This window comes from Macrotis lagotis, chromosome 7, assembly GCF_037893015.1.
Source record: "Macrotis lagotis isolate mMagLag1 chromosome 7, bilby.v1.9.chrom.fasta, whole genome shotgun sequence".
Classification (NCBI taxonomy): Eukaryota; Metazoa; Chordata; class Mammalia; order Peramelemorphia; family Peramelidae; genus Macrotis; species Macrotis lagotis.
The window spans coordinates 27,983,696-28,007,707 of NC_133664.1; the positions used below are offsets into that span (position 1 = coordinate 27,983,696).

At 38.5% G+C, this 24,012-nt stretch overlaps 1 protein-coding gene and 1 non-coding gene across 8 annotated transcripts in view; both read right to left on the reverse strand.

Moving 5' to 3' along the window:
- The window catches only part of OXSM (3-oxoacyl-ACP synthase, mitochondrial), a 215,589-nt gene that overhangs the window by 110,176 nt on the left and 81,401 nt on the right, over positions 1-24,012 (reverse strand). The gene's annotated exons all lie outside the window — the stretch shown is intronic.
- On the reverse strand, positions 2,642-2,748 carry LOC141494645 (U6 spliceosomal RNA). The gene has a single exon (XR_012470533.1). It is a non-coding gene; the product is annotated as a U6 spliceosomal RNA (small nuclear RNA).

Below are 24,012 nucleotides of genomic sequence, written 5' to 3' on the forward strand. Positions count from 1 at the left end.
TTCTCAGGTCATTCACATCTTCAGTTCCCACTATCTGCACTCCTTTGGCTTGGAATCCAAGATACCCCTCAGGTGATGAAGTCCAACCCCCTTTTGTGATTTGTGTTCCTCCATGATTGTAAGCTCCCTGAGGACAAGGACTGTCTTTCTTTTTTGAGTTTGTATCCCTAGTGCTAAACATAGTTCCCAACAGAGGGACAGTGCTAATCAGTGTTAACTGACTAACATTTTTACTCTGATGCCTTAACTAGGCATCTGGTCCTAACCTGACAAGAAGTAGTATTCTTAAAAATACAATCCTTTTCGGGTTGCTGCCCTCTCTCCTCTCTTTTCCTAGTAGGCAGTAGAGCCACAATCTCTTCCCCCTTTTCTTTTCTCTTTATTAAATCCCACCTCATCTATCAAAAGCAAAAAAAAAAAAAAAACCCTTGAAGCTGTCATAGCAGCTGTTGGGGACTTCCCAAATGTGATGAATAAGAAAAGTCCCTCTCCAGCTTTAAGAGACCAAAAGGATATTCTTGAGTCTCCCTGACACCAGAGTGGCAAAGAATCATTCTCACCACCTTCCCTCAGTGAGTTGTAGGAAAGAACAAAATGGTAAGCTAGGGGCCACAGGTGTGAGGAATATTTGTTGATGACTTGTTCCCTTAATTTCCCAATGTTTGCTAATTTAAGTAAATTGCCTTTGGTGGTGACTGAAGTCTAAGTCATTAACAACTTATTAGGTCTAAAAAGGATGCAGGGAACTGCCAGTGGGAAGGGGACAAAATGAGGTAATTAGAGCTTCTAGAGCCTGAAAATCATAGGAAAATCAAGCTCTCCCAATAGAAATTAGATATTAACCCCATTATACATGCAATATAAACATCAGCTATTATTATTACAAAGCAGTAATAATAACAGTTGCACCTATACTAGCTGGTATTTATATAACAACTTTGAGTGGTCAAAGCTTTTTACATTTGTAACCTTATCTGAAGCTCAATAATTCTGGGAAGTTCTATTATTAATTCCATTTTAAAAGAGGAAACAGGCAAAAAGCAGTTAGGTGACTTGCCTGGGTTCCCACAGAAAATAGGTGCATAAGGTGGGTCTTTCTGACTCCAAGTCAAGAACTTTGTACCAACTAGCTGTGAGACCCCAGGAACAGATGAAAACAAGAACTCCAGATTCACCAAACAAGCAAAAGACGTGGGGACAGGTATAAAATTGAAAGGGTAAGAAAAAGAATAACTTCAAAAAACACCATCCTCTACCCCTTGCAAAATTCAAAGCTGACTAGAAAAGCTACTTGCCCAGGAGAATGAAGGAGCCCTGTGACAGCCCCCACATTCCACCTCCATTTTTTACCATATGCTTCGAGGGGCTCAGCCAAGACCCTGATGGGACCTGGGACAAAGTGAAACAGTTGGCTTGAGCCTTCATCTTCTGTTCTGCTACACTGATCAGAATTTATCACACTGCCCTCCTGCTGAGTACAGACATCCCTTAATCTGCCTGCCTTGGACATTTGTATTGCAAAGGAGTGGTTAAAAGACTGTAAAGAACCCCCACCAGCAATCCTTGGCAATACTTCAGTTCCTCACACAGACTGGGAGCAGGGCCTAAGAGGAAATGCAACAGTGCATGCAAAATTAAAAAAAAAAAAAAACTAGGTCAGTTTTCAGTTTCTTCCTGGAAGGTGTTGGGTCCCAGCTCTCCAGGTCCTGCTACATCTTGCCTTTGCCCTCCATCCCTTTCTTTAGTAAGAGGCTCCTCTGATTTGTGACAAATCTAAGTCCCAAAACACTGGGGACCAACCAGACTATCTACCTGCTCAAAATCAAACAGCCTCTGAGCCCATTCTCTCAATTTGGATCCCACTAATGGTCACAGCACAGGGTCTGGGTGCTAGAGTGCCTGGCTGAGAAGGAACATTTATTTGGTTTCTGCTGATGCTGTATCTTTATCAAACAGTGCCATCAAAGCTTGCCTGAGGATGCCGGGAGTCATTAAATTTATACACCCCATGTATCAAGGGACTTGGTTTCAGGCACATGTCTGTAGAACAATAGGCATGATTTATTTGGCTCATTTAAAATCCAATTCACATACTCAACAATAAAGCTAAAAATGAGACCAGAGTAGCAGGGTCCAGAGAACCAAAAGGCCAGATCTATTCAAGAAATAATTATAACAACTGATATTCACAGAGAGCCTTAAAATTGGCAAAGTACTCTATAAACATTATTCCATTTGAACTTCACAACAATCCTAAGAGTACAAATGAGGAAACTGATCTGAGAGAGATTAAGCAACTTGCTTATAATCAAACATTCAGATGACTGAAGAAGTTGGAAGCCAGAATGAGTGAGGAAGGAAGGAAGGAAGGAAGGAAGGAAGGAAGGAAGGAAGGAAGGAAGGAAGGAAGGAAAGAGGGAGGAAGGGAGGGAGGGAGGAAGGAAGGAGGGAAGGAAAAGTGGTTTTCCCTTTTTATCAAGTTATAGTTTATCTACTTTATTAAATTTTTAAACAGTTCTTATTTTTATTAATTCAGTGTTTTTGTTTATCCAAGTTTGTTTATGTCTTCTTTTATTTAAAAATCTCCAGTTGTGTATATATTGGGAGTTTGGGGCTTTGCTGCTTTTCTAGAATTTTTTATTTCAGTTGCATATTCTTGGCAAATTTGCATGTTATCCTTGTGCAGGAGCCATGATAATCTTCTCTATATCGTTCCAATTTTAGTATATGTGCTGCCTAATCAAGCACTAGTTGTATGCTCATTGAAGTCTTCTCTGTTTTGTTGATGATCATGTTTAAAAATTTAAATTTTCCCCTCAAAACCGTTTTGACTGTATCCTACACATTTTAATATATTGTCTCATCCCTTTCAGTAATCCCAGGAGATCTATCAGACAGATACATAATACTTATCATGTACTAGGAATTGCATTAAGCCCTATAAAATGTAACCTTTCTAAAATTCTTTTTTAGAACTTTAGGTTCTTTCTGATATTTTGTTTATATTTATCTAAGTCTGAAACGGGAATATTAAGGTCTTCAATAATTATTCTTTTGCTACTTTCCTTGTAACTCAATTAGATTTTTCTATCATACAATTAGCTAGACATTTGGTATATATATATATATATATATATATATATATATATATATATATATATATATATATATATACATATGCATGTGTGTGTGTATGTGTGTATGTTTGTACTTAGGTGACATGGTGGAAAAATGGATGAAACCCTAGGCTTTAGAGACAGAAAAATTTATCTTCTGATCAAATCTGACTATGTATACTATTTAACTCTGGGCAAGTCATTAAAACTGTTTTCCTTAGTTTTTCATCTGTAAAAATAAACTGGAGAAGGAAATGGTAAGCCATTATCTTTTCCAAGAAAACTCCAAATGGGTCACAAAGAGTTGGGCAAAACTGAAAATGACTGAACAATGACCAAAAACAACAACTCTTCATAGCCCTCCATAGTTAGTTTATTTTGCTTCTTTCACAACTCCACCTGTTTTCTTAAACCAAGTCATTCCCCTTTCCCTATCCCAACCCATTTTCCTATCAATTTTAATATATTCCCCATATTATACTTTGTGTATGTTCAACTTTCCTTTTCCTAGTTCAAATAAAAGTGAGGTTCATAAGATGATCACTTATTCTACTTCTTTCTTCATTTTGCCCAGTGCATTCTTTTTCCTCTCCTTTTTTTTTACTCTCAAATAAAACAGAACAGGACAAAACTCAACCCAGAGCCTGAGTTTGTCTTTATTGGTCTTTGACTCTTAAAGCCAAAGGTGTTCTGAAGACGCACATAACAGTCTCTTTTCCCCCATTAAGATCTAAGCATATGGGCATCATTTAATCTCTTGAAATTGCATTAATAAATTTTCTAATTACATTTCTAGGTCTCTTATTTCATCTGCATTACAAAGATTCTATTCAGCTCTAGTTTTCCCAACAGAAACATGTCAAAGTCCTCCATTCTATTAAAAATCCATTTTTTTTCCTGTGGAATTATATTCAGTTTTGCAATATAAATAACTCGAGTATAAAACTTTTTCTGTTACCTTTTGGTATCCCATATTTCAAGATTTCCTTTTCATCATGATAATTATTGCTATGTCTTCTATGATACTGACTATGGATCCTTGACATTCAAAGTCTTTTTTCCTGCTGCTTTAACATATTTTATAAATCTGAAAATACTAACTTTAATCTATGGAATTGCTGCTCAATTTGAGGCTTCTTTCAGAAAGTGATTTTTATATTCTTTCCTTTGTCATTTTCATTTCATTTTCTATTTTTACTTTGCCCTCAGATTCTAATATTTAGGGATCATTTTATTTTATGACTGTCTAAAAGATAGTATCTAAATTTTTGTTTGGTCATAACTTTTAGAGAATCCAGTGATCCTTAAACTATCTCTTCTTGCCCTATTTCCAGATCCACTTTTTTTAAAAATAATGGATATCTTACTTCTAACTTTTCAGCCTTTAGATTATGCTCTAATATTTCTTCCTGGATCATTGAGTTCAGTTTGTTCCATAATTTTCAGAATGAAAATTACTTCACTAAGGTTGTCCACATTTTGTCCCAAACATTTTATTCTTATTCCAAGTGTCCTGATTTCATTTTTATTTCTTATTTCATCTCTTTTTACATTTCTTCTAACCAACTTTAGAGCCAATCTATTTTTTTTCCTGTGGTTTTAAGTTACAATTATTCATAGTTAATCAGATGTGATTTAATGTGATTTAATTATGACATATCTTACTTTAGAAGAATTAGAGATCCCTTAGTTAGGATTGTGAAAAATGATCATAATTTTCTTTATTTTAATTTAATGTAATTCTTATTTTTAATTAATGAAATAAAGCTTATATTTCAAATCAACACAATTTATAGTCAAATCCTGCCTTTCAACAGAACCTACCTGGAATAAGTGATGGACTTAGAATCAAGAATCAAGAATGATTCTTGGTGGCAACTTCTGACACTTATGGAATGACTATAAATAGGAACGTATTTCACCACTCTAAGGCTCAGTTTCCCCATCTGCAAAGTACCTAGACTACCTCCCTCATGACATTGTTCTGAGCCTTTGAGATATAAAGTCCTTAAATTTCTCCAGAAATGTCAGCCATACTTATTATGCTCTAAAACAAAAGAATCAAACCCAAATAGAAATGGAGCCATTAATCTGTAAAGGCCATTTATTGACTGAACTATAAAAATGTGATATTATCTATGTTTTGTTGCATTTTTATTTATTGTGTTAAACATTTCCAAATTATATTTTAATCCATGTGTCTGATAGCTCTGCTCTAAAATACATAAAAAAAGAACACAGGGATAAGGGAAGAAGAACAAACAAATGAGAAAGTGGTACAAGTGTTTCCTTTTTTTTTTTTAGGATTTTGCAAGGCAAATGGGGTTAAGTGGCTTGCCCAAGGCCACACAGCTAAGTAATTATTAACTTATTAACTGTCTGAGGTGGGATTTGAACTTGGGTACTCCTGACTCCAGGGATGGTGCTCTATCCACTTTGCCACCTAGCCGCCCCAAGTGGTTCCTTTTTAAGGAAGTGAATGAACATCTGAACAAAGACATAGAAGCTTAGAGGTGATACTATAGATAAAATACCTATCTGTGATTTATTCATCAATTAATTCATCCAACTGTGTAAGTTCAAGGTATGGAATACTCAGGGATAAAAATAAGAAAAGTCAACCTATTGTCAATCTGGATTTGGGATGGAAAAGGATTTAAAGACCATCAGCTTAATCCAGCTCCTCCCTTTGGTAGGCGAGAAAATTAAGACAGAAAGATGCCTGGGACTACACTTATATGAAGCACCAAAGTTAGAATTTGTGCTCAGGTCTTCCTGGTTCCATAACCAACACTTTTTCCCACTATACACCCAAAACAGCCTCAATAAAAAAAAAATCAAATACCATGCCCTCAAGGAGCTCAAGCCTGAATAGGAAATTTGTAGAACTGAGTGAATTTCTTTCATTTAGGGTCACATTCTTAGTCATGGATGACTACACAAAGTTAGTTAGATTTGATTTGGTTTTCTTACCTTCTTCAACAGAAGAAAAACTTTGGAGGAATCTCATGAAGAAGAAACTCCTACATGGAGAACATAATTATGATTATCTAATCATATTCAGTTGTCTTTCCACCTCTCTTTCTAACTTGCATCTCCAAAACCTGCTTATCATCCTCCATGTGATCCCTAGTTCCCTCAGTTCTGTCCCATGCTATCACTCCTATATTGGTTATATTCCCTCAGACACAAGACTAAGGGAAATTGAGTCAGGGGAAAAGGGCACTGGAGAGGTTACTAGTGAAAAACAGAAAAATAAGTCTAGGATCCAGAAAAAAATCTCAAAAAATGAAGAAACTAAGACCGAGGAAGTTGAGGGGACTTGTCTAAGGATGCATAGGTAGTAAGCATCAGAGGCAATATTTGAACTCAAGGCCTCCAGCACTAGGATCAGTATCACTATTTCCCTGAATCTCCCCCTCTCCCACTGTTTACCCTTCATGTTTGAAGAGGATCGGTGATATCACAGGTAATACCTTGACTGATGTGTGAATAGGATTTACATGAGGCAGAGTTGTTCAGTCATCAGCCTCACTCTCTCTTCATGAGTCATCAAAGTCCAGGGGAAGAACAAAAGTAAAGACAATGGTCTTGACTGCCCAGGTGGAATGGATGACCTTGGAATCTCCAATGCTTGACCAAGCTCTAAGTCCTCTACAGCACTGCTTTAGCTGACTTCTTGACCACTGGAACAAATTTTTCTCCTCTATTACAGCTAACACTATATTATTTTGATTCATGTCTTCATTACCTCTTTTCTGGGCTCTTACTAGTTCTTGTCCTCCCCATCTCTTTTTCTTCACTCTATCTTTCCTATCAATGCAAAAGAAATCTTACAGAATTCTAAAATTTCAAAACTGAAAGGAACCTCATAGGTCATCTAGTACAACCTCTACTGGATAGAATATGGCCTGAATAGGAATCTCCTATCCTAGGTCCCCAATCCCCACCATAGCATTCTTCACAGCTTTCAAATTCAATCTCAGATCCAAGACTTTCAACGATAGGCAATTAATCACCTCCAGAGATGGCCCAGTCTACCTTGAGAGAGATTGAATTTTTCAAGCCCTCCCCCATTCTGTATGAAGATAAGAGTATAGGAAAGATATTTACTGATTGCTATAAAATAGTTATGCATAAATTCTAAGTATAGCATAATTTTCTCTCTAGTTTTACTACAGGTTGAAGCTGGTATGTGGTTAATGGTGTGTAAACAGAACAGCTAAAAAATGTCTTGCCAAAGCAGCTTCCCTTTTACTTTCTCTTAGCAATTATTCCTTCAAATATCCCTGTCCATTATGGGTTATAAATGTTCATATAAAAACAACCTGGTTATAGGGCCAGCCTCAGAGTCAGGAAAAATGGGTTCAAATTCTGTTTCTGCCACATTGTCTAGGTGTATACCTGAGAAAATAACTTCATCTTCTGCTATCTATGTCTCCTCAGATCCTTTATTTTTCCAGCCATGCTCCCAATCTGCCTTACCCTTCCATCATGCAAGACGCAGGCACCATTTCTGGCTACCTAACCTTGGGGACTACTTTGCCTCTGTCCAGGTTCCCTCCAAACATCATTTTCCCCTTTCTAGTTCTGGGTCAACTCTATCTATATAAGGATACATCCCTTTGACAAGGATAATCTAGCTGGCCTCATTCCTCAGTGATTAGCATACTTTTACCCCATCCCAGTAATTCAGAAAGCCAAATTTCCATTGTCCAGATAAATTCTCCATATTCTACTGATTTCCCCCCTTATTTCCACTCACTTCAACACAACATCTCCTCCATTTTTCTACTCTAAAGATACTTAATCTTAAGGGTAGCTAGGTGGTGAAGTAGATAGTGCACTAGCCCTGGAATCAAGCAGACATGAGTTTAAATCCAGCTTCAGACACCTAATAATTACCTAGCTGTGTGATCTTGGACAAGTCACTTAGCCTCAGTGCCTTACCAAAAAAAAAATATACTCAGTCTTTCCTCTGTGTTTTTGGAATGCTTGCTCCATAGACAACAAAGATTAGATTTCATCCTAAGCCTTTTCCTTTCTTGCTTTCTCCATCTTTTTTTTTATTCATGGATCTCTGGCTCCCATAGACGACATACCTTTCCTAGATAATCTTTCCAGTAGTGATTGTACTTCCATCCATTTACCCAGATTCACTGGTAATGGTGGGTAAATTGGATTATTCCCTGTCCCCTATAGAGGCTCTCCCTCCACCACCATCCTCAAAAGATACCATTCTTCCTTCCTTGATAGATTCCCAGTCTTCCTCTCCAGCCTCCATACTAGGTGATTTAAACATCATATCAATACTGTCAAATACCCAAACACTCCCAAATCCCCAGCTAATAGATCTCCTACCTATACTCCCACCACCATGACTACATACAGAGATATTCATATACTTGATCACCATCACCCACAAATATGCCATATTCATAATCATGAACTCTGAAATCCTGTTATCTAATCATAATCAGCTGACTTTAAACTTCTCTCTGACTTGCATCTCCAAAGTCTGTTTATCATCCTGCCTGTGATCCCTAGTTTCCTTAGTTCTGTCCCATGCTATCGCTGCTATATTGTTTATATTATCTCTGCTTACCCATATTGATTCCTTGCTGAACCAGTTCAACTCTGCAGTATTTTTTCTCTCAAGTCCCTCAGCCCTTTATCCTATAGGATATTCTATGCTGTGTCCATTCTAACCTCAACTTGGCCCTCACTTTTCTACCTCCCTAATTAGCTCACTCTCCCACTCACCACAGTGTCTCTCAAACCTTTATATTCCTTCTCAAGCCTCCCACAGATTCCCTTTCCCCCTACATTTTCAGCTGAAAATCTTGATTCATGTTGCACTGAAAAACTGAGACTATTCAAAGATAGTTCCCTCTTCTCCTCTGGGCCTCATCTTTATATCAAAAAAATGTCATCTTCCACGATTTCCTCCTTCATTCTGTTTCATAAGAAGAGGTGGCCTTTCTCTTTACCAAGACCACAAGTACATACAGTAACATTATATTCCATCTTCTCCAGCAAGATTATCCCTTTCATCTTCCCTATTCTTTCATCAATATTCCTTCAGTCCCTGTCTACTGGTTACTTCTCTGTTGCCTACAAACATTCCCATGTCTTCCTCATCCTCAAAGTAACTATCTGACATCTCTACTCCTTTTGGGGATTAAATTCTTTGAGGTCACCTATAACAGGTGCCTTTACTTCCCTTCCTCTTACTCTCTTCTTACTCTCCAAATTCTGACTACTGATCTGATTATCTAACTAAATTACTCTCTCCAAAGACAATAATGATTTAATTGCCAAATTTAATGACCTTTTCACAATCTTCATCCTTCTCAACCTCAACCAACATTATTAATGCTGTTTAGATTATTACTTTAATATTTTTATTTGATGTTTGCATAATTATAATCTCCTTAATACTTTCTTCTCTCTAGATTTTTTGTGAGAGTACTTTCTCCTACTTCTCCTACTATCTATCTGATCATTCCTTCATTTCCTTTGAAGACATTCCATCTCATATCTGCAAATCCTGGGCATTGCACAAGACTTGCTCTTTCCTGGGCTCTTACTCTTCTCTTTATCTTTTTAACTTGGTTATTTCAGTACCTCCAATGGATTCAGTTTTCATCACTTTGCAAGATGACCCAAAAAAATCTCCTTATTGAGTCCTAATATCTCTGCTGGCCTCCAGTGTTGACTTTCCAAATGCCTATTGGAACTGGATGTCCCAAAGTTATGTAAAATTCAGTATGTCCAAGACTGAATTCTTTATATCCCCCCAAAACCACCCCTTCTTCTAGCTATACTATTACTATTGAGGTCACCACCATCCTCCTGATCATTTAAGCCTACAACCAAAGTGCTATTCTTAATTCTTCATTCTCTCTCTGCTTCCCTCATCTGTTGCCAAGGTAGGTTGATTTTATCTTTGTAACATCTCTTAAATATGCCACTCTTCTCTGCTTTGGCACTGTCTCCACTATCTTCTACTTCCCCTATTCAATAAGCTCCACTGTCTTTCTATTACATCCAGACTCAAATATTACATTGTTTGTTTGATTTTTCAAAGCCCCTTTTAACCTAGCCCATTCCTACCTTTGCAGTCTTCTTGTCCTTTACTTCCTCCATATACTCTACAATCCAGGACATGGGCCTCTTTATACTGTTCCTCAAAAAAAACAATACATCTTTTCAAATCTGGGTATTTTCATGTCTGTCTGTCTGTCTGTCTGTCTGTCTCTCTCTCTCTCTCAGAACTCTTCAAACTTAATGGCTACTCTTCTAAGATTCCCACCAATTTATCTTATACTTATCTTGTTAATTCATAGTGTATTGCATCTTATCTACCTCAATAGACTCTAAGATTCTTGAGAGCAAAGACTGTCTCATTTTTGTCCCTAGAATTTATCATGGGAAGAATTCCTGGTCTAAGCCTCCTAGAATCAATTAAGAGTCAAAGTTAAGGAGCATACAGAGATAGAGCCACTTGTGAAAGCACAAAACAAAAATGCTATTGTGAGTCACGTGAATTGTGTGGGTCCCAGAGAGCTGAGGGTGCCTTTCAAATGATCTAAATTCATCCCCTGGGGAGGGATGAGGTCACCCACCCATCTAGTATTAGATGTTTGTAGGACTACATAAACCCTTGTTAAGGTAGACCTCACTGTAAGGTTTGCAAAGACTCTCTATCAACTCTATTTCCTTACAGGGATCCTCAACACCCATAATTGGATTCAGAGTAATTATCTGAGTCCCTGGGAAGTGGAATCCCAATGGAGAGTGAAAGGAATTTATCTTACCTGTTTACAGACTTTGCTGTGATTTCTTCATGATTCCTTTAAAATTAAATACAACCTGTCCTACTTTCAATGTTACATTTGTTGTTCTGTACTTCAGCCCTGCCCAACTCTTTGTGACCCCATTTGAGGTTTTCTTGGCAAAGATTCCAGAATGTTTGCCATTTCCTTCTTCAGCTCATTTTCCAGATAAGAGACTGAGGCAAACAGGGCTAAGTGACTTGGCCAGGATCACAGAACTAGCAAGGGTCTGAAGTCATATTTGATGAGTCTTCCTGATCCCAAGCCCAGTCCTCTATCCACTGTGCCACCTTTCTGCCCCAATGTTATATTAGCTTGAGTGTTTGCAGGGGAGCGAAGACCCAAGCCAGATCCTGATGTTCCAAGAGAGGACAATGAATGAAGGCATGAGCCAGAATAAAATGACTGAAAAGCTTCCAGGATTAAATGTGGTCCATGTAAACCCAGATCTTCAGATTTTTCTGATACACCCCTTGTTCCTCCAAACCACACTCTACAGAGAACAAGAGTTCAATAAATCTTGCTTGGTGACTGTTATCTAATTATTATTTTCTCACCCTCTTTGCCTAGCAGATAATGTGTTCAGAGAACCCACTTTGTTTATTTCTTTCATCTGCCATAATTCTTCTAAGAGACTATAAAGAATAGTGAGTGATTTCCAATAAAATGCCCCCACAGTCCTGTCAATGATTTTAAGTAGTATCATGATATTATACCAAAAAAATCAAAACAAAATTCATTTTATTTATTTATTTTAAAAGTAAATGGAAGTCATTCAGCATTTTAGAAAGGTTGAGGTCTAATAAACAATCTGTAATTAGTAGGCATCTCCAGTTTTAAAAGAATGGACCAAGAGGAAAAACCAAACATGGTTAACAGAATAATGTTCCTCCTAACACTTTCCTTCTTAAAAGCAAAGGGGGAAAACAGTTTTGAAAGAAAGCTCAACCTAGCCCAGGACCCTGCCGGTGGAGGACCCTTCTTCCCTGGCTCAGCCTAATTAAGATTTTGTTTTTCTGTGACCCAACTCACTCCATCCCCACAAGGCACTAGCTTCAGGATTTCAATTCATCTTCCTGCTCCACCCCAGCTGTGCTATTCCTGTCAGTGCCATCTCAGGGACTGTCAGTACTTCCATTACGATGCCAGCATCTCAAAAGGTGATAAATCTGTCCAAGATGGTCCCAGTGGAAACACAGTGTGACAGTTTCCAGAACAACCCTTTTCCCATAGATGAACAACTTTGTTCAGATGTTGAGATAACCCTCTTATCATCAAAAAGTTCAGAAACTATTTTTTAACTTAGTAAATATTATACTATGATCTAAAGTAGCAGTTTCCTAGTGATTTGGGACTTTGAAACAGTCTGTCAATTTTTCATTACTGAAGTAAGACCATAAAAAGTCAGAAATGATAGAAAAAGAAGCCTGACCCCTTTCTTTTAGGTCAAGTCCACCGAGAACTGAACTCAAGGCATGTGTCAGTCCATAACTGGGGTTCTTTTAATGGAAGAGAGATCTATCTCTTTCTGCATATCACCCCTTCCCCCATCCCAGTCCAATGGAATCATTTAAGACAAACTTATATGACTGCAATCCAGTCAAAGCAATGTCATTGCTAAGTACAAAGTGTGAGGATGTTTCTTCCCCCATTGGAGTATAATGAAATATCATTTTCTGTTTCTATGGACAATGAAAACTCTCTCCTCTCGTCCTGATCATATGATTGAAATCAGAGGTGATCTAGAGTATCTATAGGGTAAAGTATCTTTCAAGATCAGTCTCCTGGGCTCTCTCTTAATCTCATTTTTCCATCTTGCTTAGAGGAACCTATAAACAGCCTCAATGAATCAGTATATATTACATTTTTCATACCTGAGCATTATTCTACAATATAAGGAAATTCTTACAAGAAACTCAATTTCCCCTTTCATGCCTTTGTCCAGACTATCTTTCCTGTCAGAAGCCTCTTCCTCCTCACCCATGTCTTTTGGAATTCCTGGCTTTCTTCAAGATTCAACTCCATCTATTATCTTTTGAACATTTACACAGAAGTGTTTCTCCCTTCTCTCTTTCCACGTTCTACATCCCAAGGCAATCTATCCTTAAGTTTTAAGTCAACAAACATTTCATTAAATCCTTATAATGTACCATGAAGCAAAAGAACAGATAGTTTACAGGAGGCTTTTCTTAGTCCATCTCCCTGACCTCCACACCCTCTGCTGCAGCAGTTTTTGCTTTCTCTTCCAAGACTGCCATCTATCTTCTTTATATCTTCTAAAAATCTATTTATGACAGCTTTGTGTCACTTATTAGAATGTAAGCTCTCAAGGGCAGGGACTGTTTTATTTTCTTTGTTCCCCAGCACTTGATACAATCCTATCACCTAATAAGACTTAAATAAGTACTTGCTGATTGGTTGATTGATTGATTTAGGATTATATTCAAGAAACTATATGGATGTACATTCCAAAACCCTATGACCTGGAAATGTCTAAAAACTAATTTTTCTGTCCCCTTCTTTAAGTCTGACTGGATATACCAAGTTGACAATGTTCAAAGAAAGCACATATTTAAGACTCTGGTTTAAACCAATATAGCTTTTAACAGGTCACCTTTATGCCACTCAGTGGTAACTAAAAGGCAATTCATTGTTATGATGAGATATTTTTCCTTCTAGAAAAAATAATTTTCTATGGGCTTCAACAACACTTCAATCTGGGGTTTTGCCTTTTTTGGTTCTCTATAAGTCAATTATTGATTCCAATTTCACTGGAAATGGAAAGAACTGGAGATTTAGCCTAATTAAATTAAATAAATTTATTAAGACCTAGTACTATGATAAGGAACTGAAAAAGAGGAATCTGTCCCTGTGTTCAGAGTTTACATTCTAATGAGGGTAGGGGATAAAAGAATGGAGAGAAAAATAAAGCCTGTACACAAAAATGTCATGGAGCTAGGGGACTGTTTTGTTGGGTACACCTCTAGAGATTCAGCAGACTCTTTCCCCCCACTCTGCAGTTCTCTTCCATTGATAATTTCCTCTTGCATCTTTTAAGAAAGGTCCCCCAGCTCAGTCATCCTAAATTCTCCAGACTTCACCACCATACCCTCAGGACAACTCCTGCTTTCACCCTTTTCAGTTACCATTTATGTTTTATCTTCAGCCATCAGAACATAAGCTGGTTGAAGGCAGGGACTGTCTTTCTTTTTGCTTATCATAGTCCACTATAAGTACTTAATGAAATATTTGCTGTCTTAAAACTTAAGGAAAGATTGACTTGGGATATAGAACCAGGAAGGAAAGCAGGGAGAAACACTTCTGTGTAAAGGTTTGAAAAATAATAGATTTAGATTTAGATTTAGAATGGAGGTTATCTGTTCCAACCCACTATTTTCTAAATGGAGAAAACTGGGGGGGGGGGGGGCAGAGCCAAGATGGCAGCGCGAAGGCAGCATTTCCCAGAAAGTCATTCCCCAATAAACTCCAAAAGCCATCAAATTATGACTCTAGCCAAAATTTAGAGGGGCAAAACCCCTAGAAAGGCTAAGTCATACATTTTCCCAGTCCAGGATAACTTAGAAGTTCTGAGGGAAAGGTGTGTTTCACCAGGACTGAGGGTTGGAAAAAAAGCCACAGCCACAGCTCAGCACAGCCCAGCACAGCACAGCACAGCCAAGGGATCACTGGGAACAGTTTGAAGGGGCAGTGAGAGAACTCTGCTGCACCAGAATGAGTATGGAATGAGGAGCACTCGCCTCAGAGCAGCCCTGTGGTGAGAACCTGCAGTGGCGATCTGGGGAAACCAGCCTGCACCTCCAGAGTACAGTCCACAAACAGTAAATAAGGGGGTCGGGGAGACGGCAGAAATCTCACTGCTCTCCCTGGGGCAGGACTCTGATGTTTGCCCACACTCAAATCTAGGTTGCAGTTTGGCCTTCCATAGCAGGGACCCTCCTCACAGCTCTAGGGCAGAAGGGAGTGCCTGTGGTCATGTACATATCAAAGTACAGGCAAGAGAATGTAAAACATTGGAGAAATGAGGGTCCCAGTGGGGTGCCCCCCCAAAAAACCCAAAGCAGGTATCCAAATAATACTCAAAAACTCAGGAAGCACTGCAAAACCAGGCACAGGCTGGATAAATGAGTATCCACATAAAAAAGAGGAACACCATTGAGAAATTCTTTGTCTATGATCCCAATAAGGATCAAAATACTCCATTTGAAGATGAGGAAGTACAAGCTTCTTCATCTAAAGACGCCAAGAAAAACAGAAGTTGGGTTCAGGCTATGACAGAGATCAAAAATGATTTTGAAAATCAAGTAAGGGAGACAGAAGAAGAATTGGGAAAATAAATGAGAGAGATGCAGGAGAAACATGAAAAAGAAGTCAGCAGCTTAGTCAAGGAGATACAAAAGAATGCTGAAGAAAATAACATGTTAAAAACCAGCTTAGGTCAAATGGATAAAACAGTTCAAAAAGTTATTGAGGAGAATAATGCTTTAAAAGCAAAATTGGCCAGATGGAAAAGGAGATAAAGTTCTCTGAGGAAAACAAATTCTTCAGATGTAGAATGGAGCTAAAGGAAGCTGATGACTTTACAAGAAGTCAGATACAATACTTCACCAAAAGAATGAAAGATTAGAAGAAAATGTGAAACAAATGTGAAACAACTGATCTGGAAAAGAGATTCAGGAAAGATAATGTAAAAATTATTGTGATAACTGAAAGTCATGATCAGGAAAAGAGCTTTGACCTCATTTTTGAAGAAATCCTTCAGGAAAAATGCCTTGATAGCCTAGAAACAGAGGGCAAAATTGAAATTGAGAGAATCTACCGATCTCCCCCAGAAAGAGATCCAAAAAAACAACCCCCAGGAATATTATAGCCAAGTTCCAGAACTCCTAAGTCAAAGAGAAAATATTACAAGCAGCCAGAAGAACATAATTCAAATATCATGGAGTTGCAGTCAGGATCACACAGGACTTAGCTGCAACTACATTAAGGAGAATAATAGGGCTTGGAATATAATATTCTAGAAGGCAAAAGAGCTTGGAATGCAACTACCCAGCAAAACTGAACATCCTCTTCCAGGGTAAAAGATGGATTTTCATTGAACCAGGGGAATTTCAAATGTTCCTGTTGAAATGACCAGAGCTAAACAGAAAGTTTGACCTTCAAATACAGGACTCAGGTGAAGCATAGAGAGTGGAGGAGAAGGGTAAAATATGAGAGACTTAATGATGATGAACTGCATGTATTCCTGCATAGAATAATAATACTGATAATATTCATATGAAACTTCTCATTTAATAGTAGAAGGAGCTTTTATAGAGGAAGCATAGGAGAGAACTGAATTTGAAGATATAATATAAAAATGAAGTCAGTGACTAAACGGGAAATGCACTGGGAGTGAGAGAAAGTAGAAGTGGAATAGGCTAAGATATTTAATATATCTATATCCATATATCTATATACCTATATCTATAGATAGATAGATACAATGAGCTTTGCAATGATAGGGAAGTGGGGAAGGTGAGGGGGAATGAAGGAACCTTCACTCTCATCAGAAATGGCTCAGAGAGGAAACAGCATACACACTCAATAGGGTATAGACATCTAGAGTAAAAAAAAAAGGAGAGAAGGGGGAAAGGGGAAAAGGGGGAGGATGTGGGTGATAGAGGAGAGGGTAGATCATAGGAAAGAATAGTCAGATATAACACATTTTCTTTTTTACTTCTTGCAAGGGGCTGGGATTGGATGGCCAGTCCAGGACCACAGGGCTAGGTGGTTGCTGGGTTTTAGGGGTGGTATGTGGGCTTGGGGCCTCTTGGTCCCAGGGCGGGTGATCAGTCTGCTGGGCCATTCAGCTACCCTACAGCACATTTTAGAAGAGGGACAGAGTGAAAGGAGAGAGAAAATATAATATATTGTAGTAGGGAGGAATGGATGGTGGGAATTACAATCAGCAACAGCAACAGTGGAAAAAACATGGAAGTAACTTTTGTGATGGACTTATCATAAAGAATGTGATCCACCTGAGATAGAGCTGATAGTATCAGAACACAGACTAAAACATTTTTTCTCTTTCCTTTATTTCTCATGAGGGTCTATACTTTTTTTTTGGGGGGGGTATTATGTTTCCTCTTAAACAAGAGAATTTTAATAATGTATAAAAATCACTTGTACAAAAATATTCATAGCAGCTCTGTTCATGGTCGCAAAGAATTGGAAGTAAATGTCCTTCAATTGGGGAATGGCTTAACAAAATGTGGTATATGTATGTGATGGAACACTATTGTTCTATTAGAAACCAGGAGGGATGGGAATTCAGGGAAACCCAGAAAGATTTACATGAACTGATGCTGGGAGAGATAAGCAGAACCAGAGGAACATTGTGCACCCTAGCAGCAACATGGGGGTGATAACCAACCTTGATGGATTTGCTCATTCCATTAGTGCAACAATCAGGCAAAAAACTTTATTTTTCTTCCTTAAGGATATGATTTCTCTCTCTCATCACATTCAACTTAGATCAGTATATACCATGGAAACAATGTAAAGACTAACAGACTGTCTTAGGGGGTGGGGGGAGGGAAGCAAGATTAGGGGGGAAATTGTAAAAAATTCAAAATAATAAAAATAAAAAATAAAAGAGAACATAAAGGAGTAAACCTAGGTCTAGAGAGGGGTCATGACTTGCCCAAGTTTAAACAGTTGGGTCTGGGATTTGAACACAAATCTTCTAACTCCAATCCAGTCTATGGTCTTTTTACTTGCAGATGGGATCCACCTCATTGTCCATTAATGGAGTTATAGTCTACTTCCTGGCTATGTGATTTTTGGACAAGTTACTAATCAACAATTCTATTTATTCTTGACCTTCCACTGCTCTTTTATTCCTAGCAACCTATAGGACAAATGCTTTTGGCCTGGAGTTCATGAACTGCTTTGTTAAATATTTTGATAATTTTTATTTCAATAAAATTGATTTCTTTTGTCATCCTCTGAATTTTATTTTTTTTTTGCATTCTAAGAAGGATTTCATATGCTTTATCATACTCCAGAGGAATCCATGGAAAAAAAAAAATTAAACAGCCCTGCTCTAAGATACCAAGTGGATATCAGTGGGCTACATTTAGAGTTGTATGCTGTCTAGGATGAAAATAGTGACAGCCCCTCAATAGATGCTTTATTTTGTATTTTGGGGGGTTTAATATACTGTTTATTTGCTTCAATATTCTAGTCCAAAAGTGAAACAATAGAATGCAGTTAGACATATTCATCCACTTTGGAGGAGAGGCAACTAAGAAACATAACAAGTTTCCTAAGGATGAAATAAGAGTCTGCCTGGACCCACCTTACCCTTAGGCTAATTTCTGATGAGATAAATCTGTAAAAATCCAATCTCCTCATATTAGAGTTTCTTGTCCTGGAGTACATGAAGTTTTTTGTTTTGTTTTGCTTTGTTTGACCATTTTGAAAATTATTTTAATATAATTTGTTTGCCTTTATAATTCTGTGTATTTATCTATTTCCTGATATCTCACTTGAACTTCACTGATGGACTTCTCCAGCATGCCCCTATGTCTGGTACCCTCTTTCCTCATCCAATTTTGTCAGCTTCCTTTTATGTGTGGTCTTCCCCAAGATACAATGAGGTATTTGTCTCTTGCTTTTATAAATCTAACCTTATCTTTACCTCTAATTTCATAGTTAACATGTATGACTTGAACCCAGGTTGCTGTGACTACAAGACCAGTCCTCTTATCCATTGCATCTCCATACCCTTTCATTGTGATCTTTAAAAATGACAATGTTCTCAATTGTCTTCCTATTCCTCACACCAACCTTTTCATACTTATTTCTGCCCCTCTAATATAGAATGAACTTTCACTGAATTCATAATCTGTATGGTGTAACATGGTCTTCTGGCATTAGTTCATGTCCTCAGTGGACATTAAGGAAATTACCCTTCCAAGTAACTACTTTTTTGGTTGTTGAAAGTTGAATTATAAAATCCTTTAGGAATTCTTACTAACTGGTATCATCAGGCCGTTCATCTTTGTATCATCCACAGTATCTTGTACATAGTAATAAATCAGTGTTTGTTTAGTGAACAAAAAGCTATTCTTCCATCCACTGACATATGACTAAATGAGCAGCATTTATCCCTGAATGCAGCACCCTCTATTCTTTCCGTTCCCATCCAAGAAATTGGAATTTGAGGAAGGTTCTTGTCGGAAAGTATTTTGGGCAACCTCCGGCCCAGAATGTTGCTGCTGAACTGGAAGATCCAGGAACTACAAAAATAAAACATTTGATGGACAAATAAATGCTTGTCTCCTTTATAATGGAGGGAGCCAGGGAATAGGCAGAAAAGGTCAATGCAAGAGCAAATACTGAGTAGAAAGTATTCGTATTCAAAGGGACCTCGAACTGCTAGGAAAAGCTTGTAATAGCTCAAGGGAGAAGAGAGGAAAAGAGCAAACAGAAGAGGAGAAGAGGAGAGGGAAGGGAAATGAGGGGAGGAGTGGAAGACAAGGGAGGGGGCCAAAAGAGAAGGGGAGGGGGAGAAAAAGTCAGAACTAATATTTAGACAGTTTCTTATCCTGAGATCCACAGACTTCCAACAGGTCCATCTATGAATTTTGAGGAATCCATGAATTTGGAAATGTTGAAATTTTTCTATTTCAATATAATTGGTTTCCTTTAAAATCCTACGTATTTTCTCTTTGACTTTCACAATCACGATTCTGAGAAAGTGTCCACAGGCTTCCCAAGACAAAGGAATTCAGGTCACCTAAAAGGCTAAAATGCCCTTCTTAAGGAGATGCTCCCATGTTTGCTAGAGGGAAGCATATGCCTGGGTACAGAGAGATTATGTATTAGGCAGTATAGACTGGTTACAGACTAGGAGACATCTGGAAAGAGGGAGAGCCTGGTGAAGGAAGCATTTGGGGCAGCCCCGATGCAGAATGGAGTGAGGGGAAGCAGCCACCCCAAATACTCTTTGCTGGCTTCTGAGCAAAACCTGAGGAATCTGAGAGAATATTCCTTTATATAACTGAGGTCACCAATTACCAACAGGTCAAGAACGAGATGAGGGACTCTAAACTACTGAATCTTTTTAACTCTGAACCTGCAAGAGACAATGTCTACATATCTCCCCAGACCCCCTCAAATTATTTCTCCCTGAAAACAATTCCCATGTTCCCCCATCATATTATTCACTCAGGGATTAAACCTGGATCCTCCAATTGTATGGACACACTTTGCTAATTGCTGAAATCCCAACTAAAGCAATGAAATGTTTAATTTTAAACTGTATATTCTTGATACGGTCTATTAGTGGGCTATAAATGGTGTGGAGACTGCAGAACTCTGTTTATCTAAGGAAGAGGACCCCCCAAAATTCAAGGTGCATTCATTTCCAAAATCTCCAAAGCAAATCAGTCACCTATGAGAAGTCAAGAGCAGAGCAGCAGATAAGACTACCTGTGGAATTCTGACAAATTTTAATTTGTGTCTTTAATGCATCTCTGCCTCAGTTTCCCTTTCTGTAAGATGAAGGGAGTTGAGTTGACTGACCTCCAAATTCCATTCCATTTCTATAATCCATGATTCAATGAAAACCATGGCAACAATCTCTCTGATTTTTTTGTTTTCCATTTGGATTTTCTTCTTTAATTAAAACATAACAAAATTCTGGAAATTTAATAGTTCTGAGACTATAAAATCTCCCCAGTTTACTATTATTAAAGCAATCCTCTTCAAAATGTACCATTTCCTACAGTGGAATAGTAAAAATGCCCACCTGGGATTTTGACTACAGAGAGTTGATTAGGACTCTAGGGTTCTAGTTTTCAATTTCTAAAGGGAATCAGGGAGAGGACAATTTTATTGAGTCCACAATTATGAGAACATTCAAAATAAGTCAAAGACCTACAATCATAGGTCATTTTGAGTCATCTAGCCCAAGTTCTTCACTTTAAAGGTCAAGATAAGACCTAGGGATTTCTTGTGTAAATCTATGTGTAAGGAAAGTTTATGTGCCCAAGGTCACACAGGTTAGAAATGAGAATTGAACTCAGATTCTCAGACTCCAGAAGCTAGGGTTCCTTCACCAAGATCTCTGGTCTATCTCCTAAAGTCAGAATTGATTTAATTGGGCCTTTCCCTAGGGTTTAAGCTTGATTCCCATTGTTCCATGGAAGCTAAAGGTCATATTTTCATATTCTCAATGAGTAAACTGAGCCTTGGAGAAGCTATATTCAAATCCAGGACCTCCAATTCCTAATCTATTGCTCTTTTCACTAGACTATGCCATGATCATCACTTCATCTGAAATCCCTAACCTGAGAAAGACAAATAACTTCAAAACCAGAAATATCTGGCGCAGTGCTACAGAGGAGGAATGCCAACCAGCCTTGTTGTTCTCTTCCTATGATACATAAATGAGAGACACGGTGTCCAAGGACTCCTCAGCCAGATCAAGTCTGGCATGAGATAGGCATACTAAGACCTGTGCAGCCATTCTGGCAACATGAAGGCTCCCTCCCTCATGCCCACCATCCTCCATAAAGAAATCTGGTGGTCCCACAGTGGTTCCAACTGCCCTCGGCAGGTGGCCAGATTTCTGAATGCCCCAGAAGCCACCTCAGCTTCCACTCATCTTCAGATGTGCCCAGACAGGTGTGAAGGTGGTATGGGGCAGAAGATGGAGCACCTGCCTTCCAGAAAGGAAGCTCCCAGGTCAGATTTCATCTCTGAGGCTTATGGAGAGAGACCCTGAGTAAGGACTTTTGGACTTCTCCATGCCTCAGGTTCCTTGTTAAGATTGTGGTTAACAGGGCAGGTGCCAGGATGCTTTGGGAGAGCTGCTGACTCATTGGCTAGGCTGCATTCTAATTATATCATGGACACACACACAGAAATGGACACGGATACGTGTACACACACATACAGACACTCCAACACACAGACAGACATGGACACATACAATCACGCAAAGACACACAGATACAGATGCACACACAAAGAGACACACATAGACACAGACACACACACACACACACACACACACACACACACACACACACACACACACACACACAGTCCTCCACTGTGTTCCCTTCCCCTTCTTCACTGTTTGAAAAAGAGGAGGGGCTGTCTGATGCCTTTGCCTTGGAACCACATCCCTCCCTCCCTGGAGAAGGGATGCTGGACTCTCCACACTCCAGCACAGAACCATTTCCACACACAGTCATAATTTTGTTTGTAAGTTCTGGTGACCCCCATATTTAGGGGTTTGCTATCATTGTAAATAAAACAGATGACTCAGGGGGAAAGGATAGGTGAATTTATAATTTAAAAAAAAACAAAGCTGCATAAGAAAACTGGAGGAAGCAACCAGATCAAATTTGACATACTAGAGCTACTACTTAACTCATCAGAATAAATTGGGCCTCCTCCTCCTCTTTCTCTTCCATTTTCTGTTTTTGTCACTCCTTCCCTCTCTCTCCTCCCTCCCATCCCCTCTCTGTGTCTCTTTGTGTCTCTCCATATCTCCCTCTCTTCATCCTCCTCTCCTTACCCCACTTAGCATTTCTGGGACCTCTCAGACCACAAGCTCCTCTTCTGGCCACTCCCCCCACCACATGTTTTATCCCCTGCATCAGAACATAAGTTCTCTGAGGGCAGAAAGTGTTTCTTGTTTCATTAATATCCTCAGAGCCCACGACAATAGGACTCAAAGTCCTAGTAGGACTTTCATAAATGTTTTTCCTTCTTTTATTCATCTTCACAGTAACTCAACTGACTGAAGGTCACAGAGAAACCAAAATCCTGTGATTGTTATTTGATTACATAAAAAGAACAAATGAAAGAATAGAAAAATACAGGCTTAAGAGTTCTCCGCAAAGTGTCTCCTACTTTGTTGACAGGTGACTGCAGACACATCTTGGTCCACTAAGCCTTTGATTATCAGAAGGCCTGGTCCTGAACCCACATCTAGGAATCAAACTGCAGTATGATCAGTCTGGACATCCCAGCTTAGGCAGGCCATTAATAAGCTAGAACACTGGAGGGGAGGGGGAGTAAGGGGGGCAACTAGACTAGAGAAGGGTTTTGCTATCCAGTCATATGAAAATCAGCTTCAAAGCCTGGAGAGCATCTTCAGCTTGGTGCAGTAAAGATTCAAGGGGTCACCCTGATAACTGCGGTCAGGTCTTTTTTATGGCTGTCGAACTAATAAAGGAAGAGGCTTTTTCTTGACCACGGGAGCAATGGGTAATAGATGCAAAGGGACAAATTTAGGTTTAATGGAAGTACAGGAGGATGTTTGTCCCAAGCAGTAGGTAAAGGGCTGGGTCTGCAGTCAAGAAGACATGAACTCAAATCCAACCTCAGATATTTATTAGTTTTCTAACCCTGGGCAATTCATTTGACTTTTCCATGCCTCAGTTTCCTCAATTGTAAAAATAAAAATAGTACCTATCTCACAGTTGTTCCTATGACCAAAGGAGATATTTGTACATTGAGTGGTATTTGCATGTTACCTTCCCAACCTCAATTCATATATGATCTTTACATCATCTTTATGAGATGAGAAAACTATTTGATTAAAGAACCAAATGCAAAAACTAAATGCAACAAATTCATAAACACCACTGTTGAATAACTCAATAAATAGTATAAATAAATGCTTCCAGCTATTGTGGAAAAAAAATCAGATAAACAGCATGTCTTAGGATTTGGTTGAAAGACCCAGGATTGTATATAATATATATATATATACATATATACATATATATATACATATATACATATATACATACATATTTAACCTTCAGATTACTCACTGTCTAGCCTGCCTAGGTAGCCACTCAAGGTCACCTTCAGCTCTGGGAGCTTATGATTTTGTTATTCTTTGAAATTTAGGTCTTAATGGATGCAATCAGCACCATTTCTGCACTACTTCCAGGCTCAGGAACTGCTGAATGCCAAGTCCAAAACTCTTGAAGGAATAACCTGATTTTTTTTTCTTGAGCAGCAAT